General features: G+C 40.9%; 1 protein-coding gene across 1 annotated transcript in view; it reads left to right on the top strand.

Moving 5' to 3' along the window:
* Positions 1-14,421, top strand: part of CHSY3 (chondroitin sulfate synthase 3) — a 118,587-nt gene that overhangs the window by 82,262 nt on the left and 21,904 nt on the right. The gene's annotated exons all lie outside the window — the stretch shown is intronic.

Raw genomic sequence — 14,421 nt, 5'->3', positions numbered from 1 at the left:
GTAGATACCTTTTCATTGTCACCTTGCCCAGTTGTATTGTTCGATATGTTCAAGTGGTAATTTTGATAAAAGTTAGCATGATACTCCAAAGAAAGGATGGTAGTTAGTGCCAGATCCTTGGATTTTTCACTGAAAATCTACTAGCCTGTGACAGACCTTCCATTGCATTTTAATTGGGATTTTACACCAGACATTAACACTTGCAATATCCGTACAATTTTATAATCCTCCCCCAACCCCTCTGCCTCAGGGTAGACAGTTGCAGTATGTTTATCATCACAGTGTAGAGAAGGAATTCTTAAGATTGTTCTCCTAGGGTGTAGAGAGAGACAGCATTAAAAAAGAATTTGCATCATGTTTCTTATCTGCATGATGAACCTGACTTTGCAGTTGAAAAGCAGACATGCTTCTCTCTTCTCTGCATGCTTGTTTCCATGGCTAATGCCAACTACTTCTGTTCTTGCTGGGGAAAGTTAACAAGGTCTCCACAGCTGGGTGCCTGAAATATGTTCCACTTTCTAGAGGAAATGGAAGCAGTAGTAAGTCGGGGGAGGTAAGCAAGCTAGTAGGGCGGAGAAAGACTGAAACATGATTCTCTGGTATTCTTTCTGTTCTTCAGATGTGAAGTCAGAAGGAAGCCACTCAGAATCCTCATTCTGGAGTTTGTCTGCCTTAGAAGGAAGCCACTCAGAATCCTCATTCTGGAGTTTGTCTGCCTTACTTTAATGAGAAACTACCCTTGATTCTGATTTGATAGAAAAGGAATAGACAGAAGATTGAATGAATGCTACAAAAAAAACAACCTCTATGTGCATTAAGTTATAAAGAAAACACTTTTTGGTTCCTTTTTATGGCTGAGGGGCAATGGCAGCAGTTGCTCCAGGCCTCATAAATGCATGTAAAAAAGAGAATAAATTCTGGCCTTAGCTAGACCTAGGGTTTATCCCAGGATCGTCCCAGGGTTGTCCCTGCCTTCTCACGGGATATCCTGTGTGTCATTTACATGAACAGGGATGACCCCGGGACAATCCCGGGATAAACCTTAGGTCTAGCTAAGGCCTCTGTTAGAGAGGCTGTGACTTTTTTACACCTACATCAAGATGCAGAAGTACAAACAAATCTTTTAAAAAACAAAAGGCAGTATCCAACAGGGCGCTTATTGCCTCCACCGATTCTCTTATACCTCTCCAGTTCTGTTGTGCAAGCAGCCCCCACCACTTGCACAATGGTGATTTAGCGCTTCTGGAGCAACCTGAAATGAGCAGAAACCCTTGTTTCTGGAATAAAGCAGGTTGGTGGCGCTCACATAAAGGAGTTCTGCCAATCGGCCTCCTTCCCGAAGGGAGTGTTTCTACTCTTTTCGGGGCTTCTCCTAGGAAGTGCTAGATCCCCTTTGTGGACGATATATGCAAAGGTGGACCGGCATGCACAATGGAATTGGCAGGACCCACTGCTTGCGGAAGAGAATCAGTGGGGAGGAAAGGGATCAGTGGGGTCATAAGCCCCACCTCCGTTAGATTCTGCCCATATGGAGTAACCTTCCCCCACCAAATAAACCCCAGCCCAACAAGGACTGAGCATGCTCTGTAGCCAAAGAACGTAGGGTGACAGAATAAAAAAAGGAACAGGGCCAGGGAGTGGGTATATAAGTAGTAGCATTATCTGCTTGAAGGGAAGGGCTATCTGGAACCGCATATGTTAGGTGGGAGGATACACTGCAACATTTTGTTGCAGGTCTTCCCTTCTGTATATAGTGAAAAAAATTAAATTCCGTAAGATTCTATTCAAGTGTTATACTTCAAGTTATATCCCTGCTAAAAAAAAAGTGTTATAATTTGGATTTGGGAATTTGTAATATGTGTTCAAAATCATAACATTTTACTTAAGCTTTACTGTGATACTACATATGTAGTGCTTTTCGGAGACAGAGTCAAAGTTTCTGCTACAAGTGGAATTTATTTTTTACTCTTATATAGTAAATCTGGTAATGCTTTTATGACATCTCTCTTTACAGCATCCATAGTAGTGCCAGAGACATTTTTTATGGAATAAAGATGGGCAAATACAGTATATTGTAAAAGAAAATAGAACAATAAGTGATTTAGTACCGTACATTAGAGTGTGCTGAAGTACTTTGGGGGATAATTTTATATTACTTCCAACATGCAAATGGTGACGTTGGCTTCCATTTGACATTCTCTGCAAGGAGAACAGTTGTCACACATGTCAACATGAATATGAAATGCAGTTTTGTTAGCCCTTCTAATAATGTTGGCATATATTTTTCTTTAGAGAACACATGGCTGAGAAAAACTACTTTGCCTCCTACTAAGATTCACTGATTTGATAGTCAAAATGCATTTGCTAGCTCTGGAAATATGTTTACTTAAAAATGCAGATGTCGGTTGTGTTCCTATGCATTCTTAAGTACCGTTGATGCTAATTGAATTTATGAGTTTGTATATAATTTTAGGATGCTAGACTCTTCATCTTTTCATCTTTTTAATTTTCTAATTGATGATAAAAGATTTGCTTTTGTTATTAAACACACACACACAAAGTTGGAATACAGAATATAAATGTCTTACCTCTATGAATTGCACTATGTAAAGAAAACAGCTTTAATGTGTGAATTACTAATAAAGGTAAGGGCAAACAGATGGAAATGTTTAATGGATTAAAATTTGGGAGATGGCAGTTCAGGTTTAGAAAAGCTGAGAGAAATAGTTTGTACAAAGAGAAATATTTATTTATTTATTAAATTTATATATCGCCCCATAGCCGAAGCTCTCTGGGCGGTTTATGGGAAGAGTTCTCCTACTTTCATGCCTCAGCCTTCCTGGCTCAGCTAATGTTTGCTTTGACTGATGCTGTGGGAGCAGTCAGTCTCCACCCTCTCTTCTCCTAAACAGCAAAATGAGATTTCCTAGGTCCCTCAGCAAATCTGCAAGAACAACACTTTACTTTTAACCCAGCACCATCTGAACCAAGCTGGTGGAATTTCTGTACAGTCTGGGGCAATTGCCTACCACTGAAGAGAAACCCTTTACTATCCTAAATGCAGTGGAGGCTAATGTTTCTAATGTAAGTGGGATGGTAAACCCACTCCGGCTTTCAATCAGAACCAGTAAGAACTCTAAAGGAGTTATCGAAGGTGCCCCACTGACATCGGAGCCACCAGCCTCCACCACCTAAATGTAGACTTGACCTTGAATCTCCTCCAACCCACCATTAAGAAAAAGAATGCTTAACCCAATTTCCCTTTCAAAGCTCAACAGGAAGACTAGAAAGTAAGGAGGGTGTGTGTGGGTAAACACTGGGAGCCTCTTTATGTATCTTGCAGGCACTTGTTCGTTTTTCATTTTAATTTGTGGTATTTCGGTGTAGCACAACTATATAAACTGTAAAAAACAAAACAAAAAAAAACAAAAACCACCAACACTGCTAAAATGGGACTGAGGAAAATAAAGGTGCACCTAGGTAAGGAGGAGGAAGCAACTTTAGGAACCACCAAGCAGTTGAGCCTCTGTTTCACCAGAGAAGGATTGGGGAAGAAGAATGAAAGTTGTTGCTTCTACAAGAGAGAGGTGGCCAAAGTTGATACACAGATTCTCAGGGGTGCTTCCAGACAGCACAGTTCCTAGCACTAATATTGCAAAGCACTTGTGCAGCTATTCTGACTTTTCTTACTTTAAATGTTATCCAGCTCCATCATAAAATTCCATGGTGCCACAAATGTCTCATCTAGAAGCACCCTCAGTTTTGGCTGCTGCCTCCTCGTATTCTGGAAAAAAAATATGTAAAACATTTATATCCCGCCCTATATCATTACGATCTCAGAGCGGCGTACAGATAAAAATATACAGTATAAAACAATAAATATGCACAGTTAAAAACAAATTAAACCATGATCCAAGTTAAAACAATATATAATTTAAAAGCAGTAAAAGCAGTTAAAACAGTGCCAATCGGGCCTCCAAGGGGAGGGCATTCCACAGTCGGGGTGCCACAACAGAGAAAGCCCTCTCCCTTGTCCCATCATGGCGTATATGTTGCATTGGTGGGATGCGGAGAAGGGCTCCTCCAACAGATCTAACGTCTCGGGCAGGCATATACAAGGAAAGGCTCTCTCTCAAGTATCGAGGTCCCAAGCCGTTTAGGGCTTTAAACGTCATTACCAACACTTTGAATTCAGACCAGAAGTGTATAGGCAGCCAGTGCAGTTCCTTTAAGACCGGTGTTATGTGGTCTCTGTAAGATGTACCCGGCAGCAGTCTAGCTGCTTCATTTTGAGGAAATTACTACACGATGAATTAAAGCAGCAGCTTTTGAAATAATTAAAGCAACTCTGAGCATTGGGGGGAAAGGAGAAGGGGCAAACACTATCCACTCTATCACACCCACTGTGTTGATGTAACATACCAGCACACAAAGACGCAAAATGTGCCTGTATCACACAGAGTGTAAAATGGCAGTGGCAATTCTGCTTGTAGCTCATAGTGGAAGGGCAACGATTGTGTAGCATTACAAAATAAGTGTTTTAAAATGGCTGCTGAAGCTACAGGGTTGTCCTTCAAGTCTCTTCACTTCTGTACCATCTTGATGTAGTAGTGGCATTATTTACTTCAGTGTGTTTGTCCAGGTCTGGTGAGTATAGTTTGTTGGTAAAATAATGGGAACAGTAGATCTATTACCTTAAGAAAAAACTAGACAAATAAAAACCACCAACCATAAAATTGGTTCATTTTCTCTTTAGTGGCAGATACCAAATGCTTTATTCCCTTCTGCAAGCTGCAAATCCATCTCTCTGGCAGTTGTGCTAATAAAACGGGTTTGGTGGCTTGAGCGTTGACTTTGTGAAAATCTCACAGTCAATTCACAGCAACCCATTTTGAAACAAGGCTGCTTAGCCATCCTTCCAAAGCAAATTATTTGCTCCAAGATATAGAAAAGTATGCTTAGGCCTTAGCTAGGCCTACCTGTTATTGCGCGACAGAGGGGTGAAGATCTTGCAATGTTTTTATTGCGAGAACCCCCCTCTGTTTACATGCCGTGCGCGACGACCTCAGAGGAAGAGGCATCATGCCCGGCATTTTTTTTATTTTTAAAGGGGGAGACGCGCATGAGCGCTCGTGCACAAAAGGTAAGCTTTTTTTTAAAAAAAAACACAACTTACTTCCCCACTCTCCCCCCCCCATGGGCGTAGTGCTCCTGAGGAGCTCTGTGCCCTGTGTGTGGGTCCCGGATCATCGCGAGGAACCCCAACACCCAGCCATATGTTCTGCGGTCTCGGGTTCAGCCTGAGACTGCGGAAAAAACAGGCTCAAAGGGTAGGGCGAGTTCCTGGGGCAAGGGAGGGATCATTCCTCCCTGATCCCAGGATTCCCTGTGTGTCATGTGAACCCACAGGGATGATCCTGGGGATTGCCCCGGGATTTTGCCCAGTCTAGCTATACACAAATTTATACATGCAGCTAACTTCATAGAGAAGTACTGGCATGATATGGTTTCATGATGCTTGCAAAATGTCTGAAGTGGAGTGCAAAAGAAATTAAGAACATCAGAACATAAATTTTGGAGCATGTCCACACCACCTAATTTTCACATGAACTCTACTCGAATCTTTGCTCCCATGGAGATAAAAAATAACTCGGGGCATGACTGTGAGTGGGAAAGAGTAAGTTAAGCATTCCCATCCCCTGCTTTCCTCTTATCACACCAGCAGGCATCATGGGCTGCTTTTCAGTAGAAAAATAGTTCAGAAAAAAAATCACATGAATTATCATATAAGGTCTTGTTTGGTACGAAGAGTTACTCTAATTCAAAAGTACATTACAAATTTTTAGGTTTGCTTTAATTGACTTGGTTCGCATGTAAAAACAACCCATCAGAAACTGATGGGTTGATGGAGATGTGCGGGCTTACTCCCTGCAGTGTGCCCACCTCTTCCACTTTACTGCACATCAGCTTCTTTGTAGGTTGTTCAGTGCGATGTTCAAACCCAGACCGGTGGGACTTTAGGGGCTACACAACCCAGTGGTTAACTCATGATTTATTGTTGGGTTAACTACTGGGTTGCTTATCCACATACCATGCAGGCAGCTCTCTGTGAAGTTAGCTGCATGGAGGCACCTTCCTGCTGCTCCCCTCTCCACAAAGCAATTTCATCTGCAAAGTGTCAGATGTGTGTCCTGGAATCCCACTCAGGGAAGAGAAGCTTCTCAATGTCTCTTATGCATTTGAATAAAGTAATGTTTTGGTAATCTAATCTCCTAATAGATCCTTTGACTAGGATCCACTTATTACCTTTATCTGATGTAAGACTGAGATGTTAATCTTCCCAACTTCTTCACAAAGCCATCTTGATATATTTTGATATGAAAATAGTTTTCCTCGACAACGAACTAATAATAATAATAATAATAATAATAATAATAATAATAATAATAATAATTTATTTCTTACCCGCCTCTCCATTTTGATCAAGGCGGGAAACAACAGTAAATATAAAATACATAAAACTGAATTAAAACATAATATACATTGTTAAAACATCCAAAAATCATTTTAAAAACATCCTAAAATTACACTGGATAGGCCTGCTGGAAGAGATCAGTCTTAATAGCTTTCTTAAATGCTGATAGACTGTCAAGTTGATGAGGCTCCTCCTGAAGGTCATTCCTCAGTCTGGGAGCAGTAGAAGGGAAGGTCCTCTGGGTAATACCTGTCAGTCTAATTTTGGCTGACTGAAGTAGATTCTTCCCAGAGAACCTGAGTGTGCGGGGTGGATTGTATGAGCAAAGGCGATCTCTCAGGTAGCCTGGACCCAAACCATGTAGGACTTTAAAGGTAATAACCAACACTTTATACTTTGCCCGGAAACTAATTGGCAGCCAGTGAAGAGATTTTAAATTACATGTAATGTGGTCACCTCTAGGTGTACTGGTGATCAACCTGGCTGCCATATTTTGAACTAGTTGAAGTTTCCGGACTAGGCACAAAGGTAGCCCTATGTAGAACGCATTGCAGAAGTCGAGCCTCAAAATTACCAGCGTGTTCACTACCTTCTATAGGTCTACAATAAGGGAAAGGGATATTTTTACTTCTATACTTGCATAAAAGTTGGCAATGAACACAAATAAATGGCTGCTTGCATTTTAGTTCTTTCACCCATACAAGTTGGGCACACACTTGGGCCACAGCTAGACCAAAGGTTTATCCCTGGATCATCCAGGGGTCAAACCTGTTCATCTTGGTGACAGACACAGGATCCAGTGCTCAGGAAGGAGTGAACTCTGGATGATCCCAGGATAAACCTTAGGTCTAGCTGTGGCCTTGCTGTCCTTATACAGCAGCCAGGAAGGGTTGTTCCGCTTGCCTTTCATCGTGATATGTGAATGAAGGCAGCTCCCACAAGTGAAAGCTAGAATTGTAGGATTTAAAGTGCATTTGGGATTTGCTTCTCTGAAAGCAAATTATGACAGCATGATTTGAAAACAGCAGTAGATTACCAGTGTTAACTTTTAAATTGCCCCAGGTAATCGCTCAATTTCAGGCTTCCTTTGTGTGTGGCTTGAATTCTAAGACACTTGTTTCTGTTAACATGGGTGTATAAAGGCTCTTATAAAATGCTTGCAAAGAGACTTGAGTTTGAGAATAGTTGATGAAAAGAGTTCCAAATGGTGTATGTTTAAACTCCCTATAATAAAAGCTTCATTATTGTTGTTGTTGTTGTTGTTGTTGTTGTTGTTGTTATTATTATTATTATTATTATTATTATTATCAAACTATATTAAATAAAGACCACATTCTTCCATATGAGCCTGCCCAGGCTTTAAGATCTTCAAGCCAGGGGATGGGGGGAGGGGAAGGCCTTCTTTTGATCCTGCCACCATCAGAGGTGCATTGGGTGGGGACATGAGGAGAGCGTTTTTGGTGGCTCCTCCCAGGCTTTGGAACTCCCTGCCGAAGGTGGAGAGGTGAAGCTGGCTTTCCACCGACAGGCAGACTTCTTTGTTCAAGCAGGCCTTTGGTGTGTAACTTGGTTTGATGCTGAAGGGGGGGGGCAGGGGTTAATAGATTACATTCTGTTTATTTTTATTGCTCTGCTTTTTAACTTTATTTATATTTATTTGTTACTTTTATATACTGCCCCATAGCCGAAGCGCTCTGTGTTTTTATGGATCTGTTTATATATCTCATTTTAATTAAAAGTGTTTTTAACCTGTATTTTATTATCGCCAGCTGCTTTGAGTGCCATTTTTGGCAGAAAGGTGAGATATTAAACAACTAACAAAATATTAGGAGATCATTAGATAGCAATGATCACGATGATAATCCTCTGAGGAACAGAGGAACGTCTTGAACATATAGAAAATCATTCACTTTAGGATGACAAGAGGCAGGATCAAATGATGACTTCTTCCCAAGGAACGGCTTCCTTGAAATTCCAGCCTGTTTCCTGCTTTTGAGGATCTGACTCAAAAGTTCAGGCCTGGCATTGGCAGGGGACATCTTTAAGCAATTGCTGAGAGCACAGTGCTGCTTATACTGCTGCCCTAGACCGACTTTTCCATTGTTCTGGATGGCCACCATTGTAATCACCCACAATGCCCTGCAGTGATGCTGCTGTGCTACTTCTCAGAGAAGTGCTGTAACTACTGCTGTTACCAGGACTACTCACTTGCCAATATGGGTCATCCACCAGAATGGGAATCACTAGGAGGCTCGGGGCTGACTGAGGGCTCTCTAGCTCCTGCTAGAGCAGGAGTGTGCAACGTCCAGTCCGCAGGTTACATGAGGCCTCTCAAGGCCTATGCTGTGGCCCATTGCTATGAGACATATTCTTGCTTTTAAAAGAGATCTAGAATGGTCAGTTGCTCATTGGTTGCAGTAAATCAGTTGTGGAGACCTATAAAGAAAGTAACACATTTGAAAGATTTAATTTCCTGGGGAAAGTAGTCAATTGGAAATCTCACTTGTTTCCATACGGGGTTTATCTCTACACTGTGCTTATAGCCTTTCTTGGAATAACTTTCTACTTCCCTTGTGTGAACCCATATTTGCGTCTTTTATATTTATAATGGCAAAAGAAACTGCTGATAGCAAAAGCACAAGATATGGGTTTATCATTGCTGGAATTTTTGTGATTGCTATAGTTTAGGCATCAGGTTGGACCCAGATTTAAGCTGAACGAGCTGCACTCGTGGAAGTGGACTTCCCACCCCTTCTTCCCACAGTAGCCCTTCCGGCCCCCGGAAAATGCAAAAGGACACCCTGCTGAATGAGGTGAGGAGGGTTATGGGAAGATTCCCCCAAACTGGATGAGGGGCCTTCCACAAGCAGAGCTCTTCTCTTGCAAAGGGCCCCTTCTTCTCATGGAAAGCAGATCCTGAAACCAACCCTTCATCTGCTTATCAGTTTTTCATGTAAAAGTTTATTTTCTCTTTCCAGTTTGATATATAAGACACATTGAAGTCTGGTCCCCAAATGGCAAGTTCCTGTGTTGTCACTTGCTAGGCACAAGCCTTCCTCAACCTGGTGCCCTCCAGATGTTTTGAACTACAGCTCCCAGAATTTCTGGTCATTGGTCATGCTAGCAGGAGGGCACCAGGTCAGGAAAGCTATAGTACAGGGGTGGGGAACGTATTTTGGTCTGGGTACAGCAGTACAGTTCCATTCTAATACACTGATGCAAGTAATTGTGTTTGTAAAAGATTCATAATCTCTGAAACTAATGTAATTTAATTCAGATATATTGGTTACGGCACGTGTACATTGATTTTAACTCATCCAGTTGGTAAGCCATTTTTAGGCTGGTGTTCAGAAGTATGAATAAACTAGTCCCAAAATACCACTGAACTGTCAAGCTTGCCAAATGTTTCTGAAATGGGAATCTGGCTGAACTGACAAAACTCATTCATACAGCGGCATGAAGCTCTCACTGGCCCAAAAAGACAGGCAGAGAAGTATTTATGGGGATGTTTTAGAACATCTAGCTGCCATTAGAATGACCTAATTATCTCTAATTTGCCAGCTGTTGAGCTGAATAAAGCTTGTTTCAGTCCAGGAATTATTGATTGTCTGCAGTTCCAGTTATCTTTGCAGAGCCTCTTCCAGAGCCTCACAGTAGGTGCATCAGTCTTGACGCTAGATAATTTACTTTAAAAGGATCCAGACAAAATGCTTTCAGACACAGGGATGACTGGAGAGTTATTCCAATGCCTTAACCATTTATTAGACAGAGGAAGCGGACTTCTTGGTTTGTCATTTATTCTCTTAATGGCTTCCATCCCACATTGGAGGAGCTGATTGATCAGGACAGATCTTATGCAGTCAAACTCAGCCAAGTTGTGGTCTTATACACCCCCAGAGCTGTGGCATCACATCACAGGAAGCATCTCTCATGTTACTGTGTATGGGAAGCAGGTCCCTGTATTGACAGAGAACACAATACATTTGTGGCAAGAACTTCATGGGGGCATATTTTAAGATTTGTCTTAAGCTGTATGCAGATTTTCAAAAATCTTCAGTGTAGCTGAAGAATGCATTTTTTACGGCTCTTTCTTTTTCTTTTGTGAGGGCAATGCCTGGTGCCTTATATTGTTGAAAAACAGAGCAGGGCTCAGTCACTTGCATAAACTGCCCCTTTCCCAAAGAGGTGGTTTATACTGCTTGCCCTAAATTTGATTACATTTCTATGCCATCTTTCTGCCAAAGTACCCAAGACAATTTACAATTATATTATTTTAAAAATGACAAAGGCAAATATTTACTAAATATATGAACCAGACTTGCAGCCTCCCTGGAAACTGTTCCATTGCAATGAACTGAACTGCTCTAGTGTAGTTTCATTTTATTTCATTGGGGCTTGTGCAAGAGAACCTCCAGGTGAATGAACCCAGTGGCAATAAAACTTTTGGTTTAGATCCTATACTTCTAAAAGTTGCTTAGTGTAGAATATGCACATCAATTTAATATATTGATAACTATTGTAACCCTATTGTAAATCTGTGATTCCTCAATTTTTCACCCCAGAACTCCATCTTTGTTGGGGAAAGGAAATAGAAAAACACATTTCAAGAATTTGTGCAGGGTGGGTCACGTTTATCGTATTTCACAATTACCAGTTATCAGCATGTTCTCTTAAGCCTAAAAATTTGAAGCACAACAATATAATAAGAGATTCAGCATCTATTAAGAAAACAATGTTTTGAACAATTTCACAGAAATACAGGGACACTCTGGTGTTATCTGACATAGGAGTCTGAAATGCCTAGGTGAGTTCCCCTGAGGTGAGATGGGTAATTAATGCTCTGCCTAGGTCCTCACTAGATGATTCCTGGCTTATTTTACTGTAAATTACGATCCAGCAGGGCTACAAGAGATAATTATGGGGAAGCCTAAGAAGCTCCTTGGGTTGTAAAGAGCCTATTCAGCAGTTGGGGATTTCTCCAAAACCTGATTTACCATTGGAAAGAACTGATAGAGTCTCTGTTTTGTGTTTCTAAATGGACAGAGACACATTACTTTGTGGGAAGCTCTTCCTGCAACACCGTCTGTTTCCTAAGATCCTTTAAAATGCAGTTGGACTGAAGCTTATTCTCATGGCCCAATAGTCAATGGAAAACTAGTATTCAGGATACATTGCCACTCTTTCCATGTTGTTTAGCTTTTTCTGATGGGATGGGGGCAAATATTCTGGGACATACATTTTAAAGTGTGAGATTTATTTTTGCTAGGAAATGAGACATGGACAGGATCAAAGTTCTTCCCTCTTCAATAAGGCTTTGTTATGATATTAGTTGGTTGTTATCTAATTAGTAAATGTTAAAATGTACTGTCTGAGGAGCTGTGAATGCAACAACGTATCCAGTATGCTGAGCAGTCAAACCATATCAAGTGGCACTGAATCTAATAAAATGCTCATGTGGTTGAGAGTAGTAATGCTTTTAGCAGTCAACTTCAGTAGTTTAAGGGACTTTTTTAAATAGACCTCTGGATTTAAATAGAATCTCTACCTGTGGAGGACAGATGGGAATTTGTGCCCCAGCCCTTCTCCATTCATTCCCAACCTCCCCATTTTGGTAGAGAAGGTCTGAAGAGGAACTGTAACTCTGTTCGACTACACAATCAGGGTTCCCAAACTCATGAAGGAGTATATTATCAGGGTTCAGTCAAACATGGTAATATTTCCTCTTCAGACCTTCTTCATCAACATGGGAAGGGCCTCCCAGAAAGTGCTCGCTCTCGCTCTGTGTGTGTGTGTGTGTGTGTGTGTGTGTGTTTACTGCTAAGTTTGGTGAGCCCTAGCTATTGGGCAGTATATAAATGTAATAATAAATAAATAAATAAAGGATGGGATAGGAGAGGGCAATACATGACCATCTGCCCTCCATGGGTCAAGGTTTTGAATACTATAAAAACTGATGAAAAAACAGGTACAGAGATTACTTTGTCTCCTGTGAAGTCAATATTGAATGGATGTATATTAAAAGCCCTCTGGCCATGCCATTTTTGTGTGTTACTGAGGCTAGAAAAATGTTTTGCAGTAAAAGGTAAGATTACTACCTGCCTTTCCTTAGTAGAAACAAGTACAAAAATTAGAGATGTCATCCTTTGATAAATGAATACATATTAATCAATTCACCGTTGCAAGCCTCCCCCCACCCCAACAATCACATTGAGCAAATTCAGATTGTTTTATACGTCTCTAAACTGAACTCTATTAACTCCCTCTCCCCTCCCTCCTTCCCTCATACACACATACTCATATTAATGAATCATTTTTGCAGTCACTTCATGGTAGAGTTCCATGCATTGGGATTATAGGATAACAGGTCTTCTGGAAAACGTGATTTTTGACTCTTGTGGGGCATGATTTGTCCCATGGTTTCGTTACTCACAGGACCATTCTGATGTGGGCTTATGTTAAACAATGCAAATAAGGGTATGGATCATGATGACCCAAATGCCAACATACATTTGACATTTTGGTTGCTGTAAGCATTGTGGCATCAAAGCTGTCCAGATAGAGCAACACTTCATAGATTTCACGATATGGCAGCAACCAATCTTTCTACATCATGGATGTAAGCAGGAATTTGAATCTTGGTTCTCCACGCGCAGACACATACTCTCTCTTATGTCATGTGTCCAGGATCAGTTACGAAATTTATAAGAACTGCATTCATATTGCTACTTGACAATGAAATGCTGTTTTCTTTCTGTAGACCTGGAATATGTAACAAATTATATGATAGTTACAATGCAGCTTTGAACTCTCAGGAACAGAGAGAAGGTACCGTATTTCTTCGATTCTAAGACGCACTTTTTTCCCTAAATAAACAGCTCTAAAAATGGAGTGAGTCTTAGAACCGATGGCGTCTTAGAATCGAAGCAATACGGTAAGAGGAAAAGAGGAAGCTCCTGCAGCAGCCTCGAGCCATGCGAGTGAGGAGGAACTGGTTGGATAAGCGCCTGGTTTTTTGTTAGTCAAATTTATTCGTAGGTAGTCTGTTGCTATAATGAGGAAACTGCACAAGTATGTGAAAGCTTATTGAAATTACCACTCCCGTTATAAGTAGAAATCAGGCACAGAAAGTTTGCAAGAATTTTCTATTTTGTTGCCATGACTTCTAAGTTATATTTCAATATTTTGCTACAGTTTCAAATGTGAACTGTAATGCTAATTAAATTTATTTCAATATATCAATTTGTTCTTGGTAAAATTACAAATTACTACTGGGAATTATTAAATTAAAATCCTACAAGCTCAGTCATGATTTAATCAGGAATTTGATTTAATTACGGAAATTACCTGATGTGGGAGGATCCAAAAGTAGGCATTATTAAAACAAGAATATAATTGTGTTTAAAATAATCAGTCTACTTAGAAAATTGATGCTTGTCTTCTTTAGTGTTAGCACTGACTGTGTTTGGACATCACTTTGAGCCATGATAATGCTTAAGTAATATTTATGTTCATAATCTGAGTTATTCCCTGCCTCCTGCCCTGCTGCTGTTCTCCCTCCCCAGAAGTGGTGCTGTTTCACCCATTGACAACATTACAACAGCCTGTTATAACCTTCCACAATATCCCAGTGAGAGGGGATTATTTAATTTAGTGCTTCCAGCTTCAACATGAAAGGGGCTGGGCGCTCTAAAGTGTTTGACGTATGCAAGTTTGGGGCAAAATTTCATATACAGCCTTCCCTAATCAAGAGGCATCCAATGCATCATCAAAACCCTGTGTGAAACCCCCATGTGCACCAAAAAGAGGATGCTGCAAATACACCCTTGGAAGTTTACAGGATTGGAACCAAACTTCATACACATCCTGGAGGCCCATTGAAAACCCTGCAGAGTGCCCTGCTTGGGGAAGGACTAGGGTGGGGTCGGGCTGCAAGCACCATCAGTTGC

The sequence above is a fragment of the Elgaria multicarinata genome, chromosome 6 (genome assembly GCF_023053635.1).
Source record: "Elgaria multicarinata webbii isolate HBS135686 ecotype San Diego chromosome 6, rElgMul1.1.pri, whole genome shotgun sequence".
Classification (NCBI taxonomy): domain Eukaryota; kingdom Metazoa; phylum Chordata; class Lepidosauria; order Squamata; family Anguidae; genus Elgaria; species Elgaria multicarinata.
This window is presented reverse-complemented; position numbering and strand designations above follow the sequence as displayed.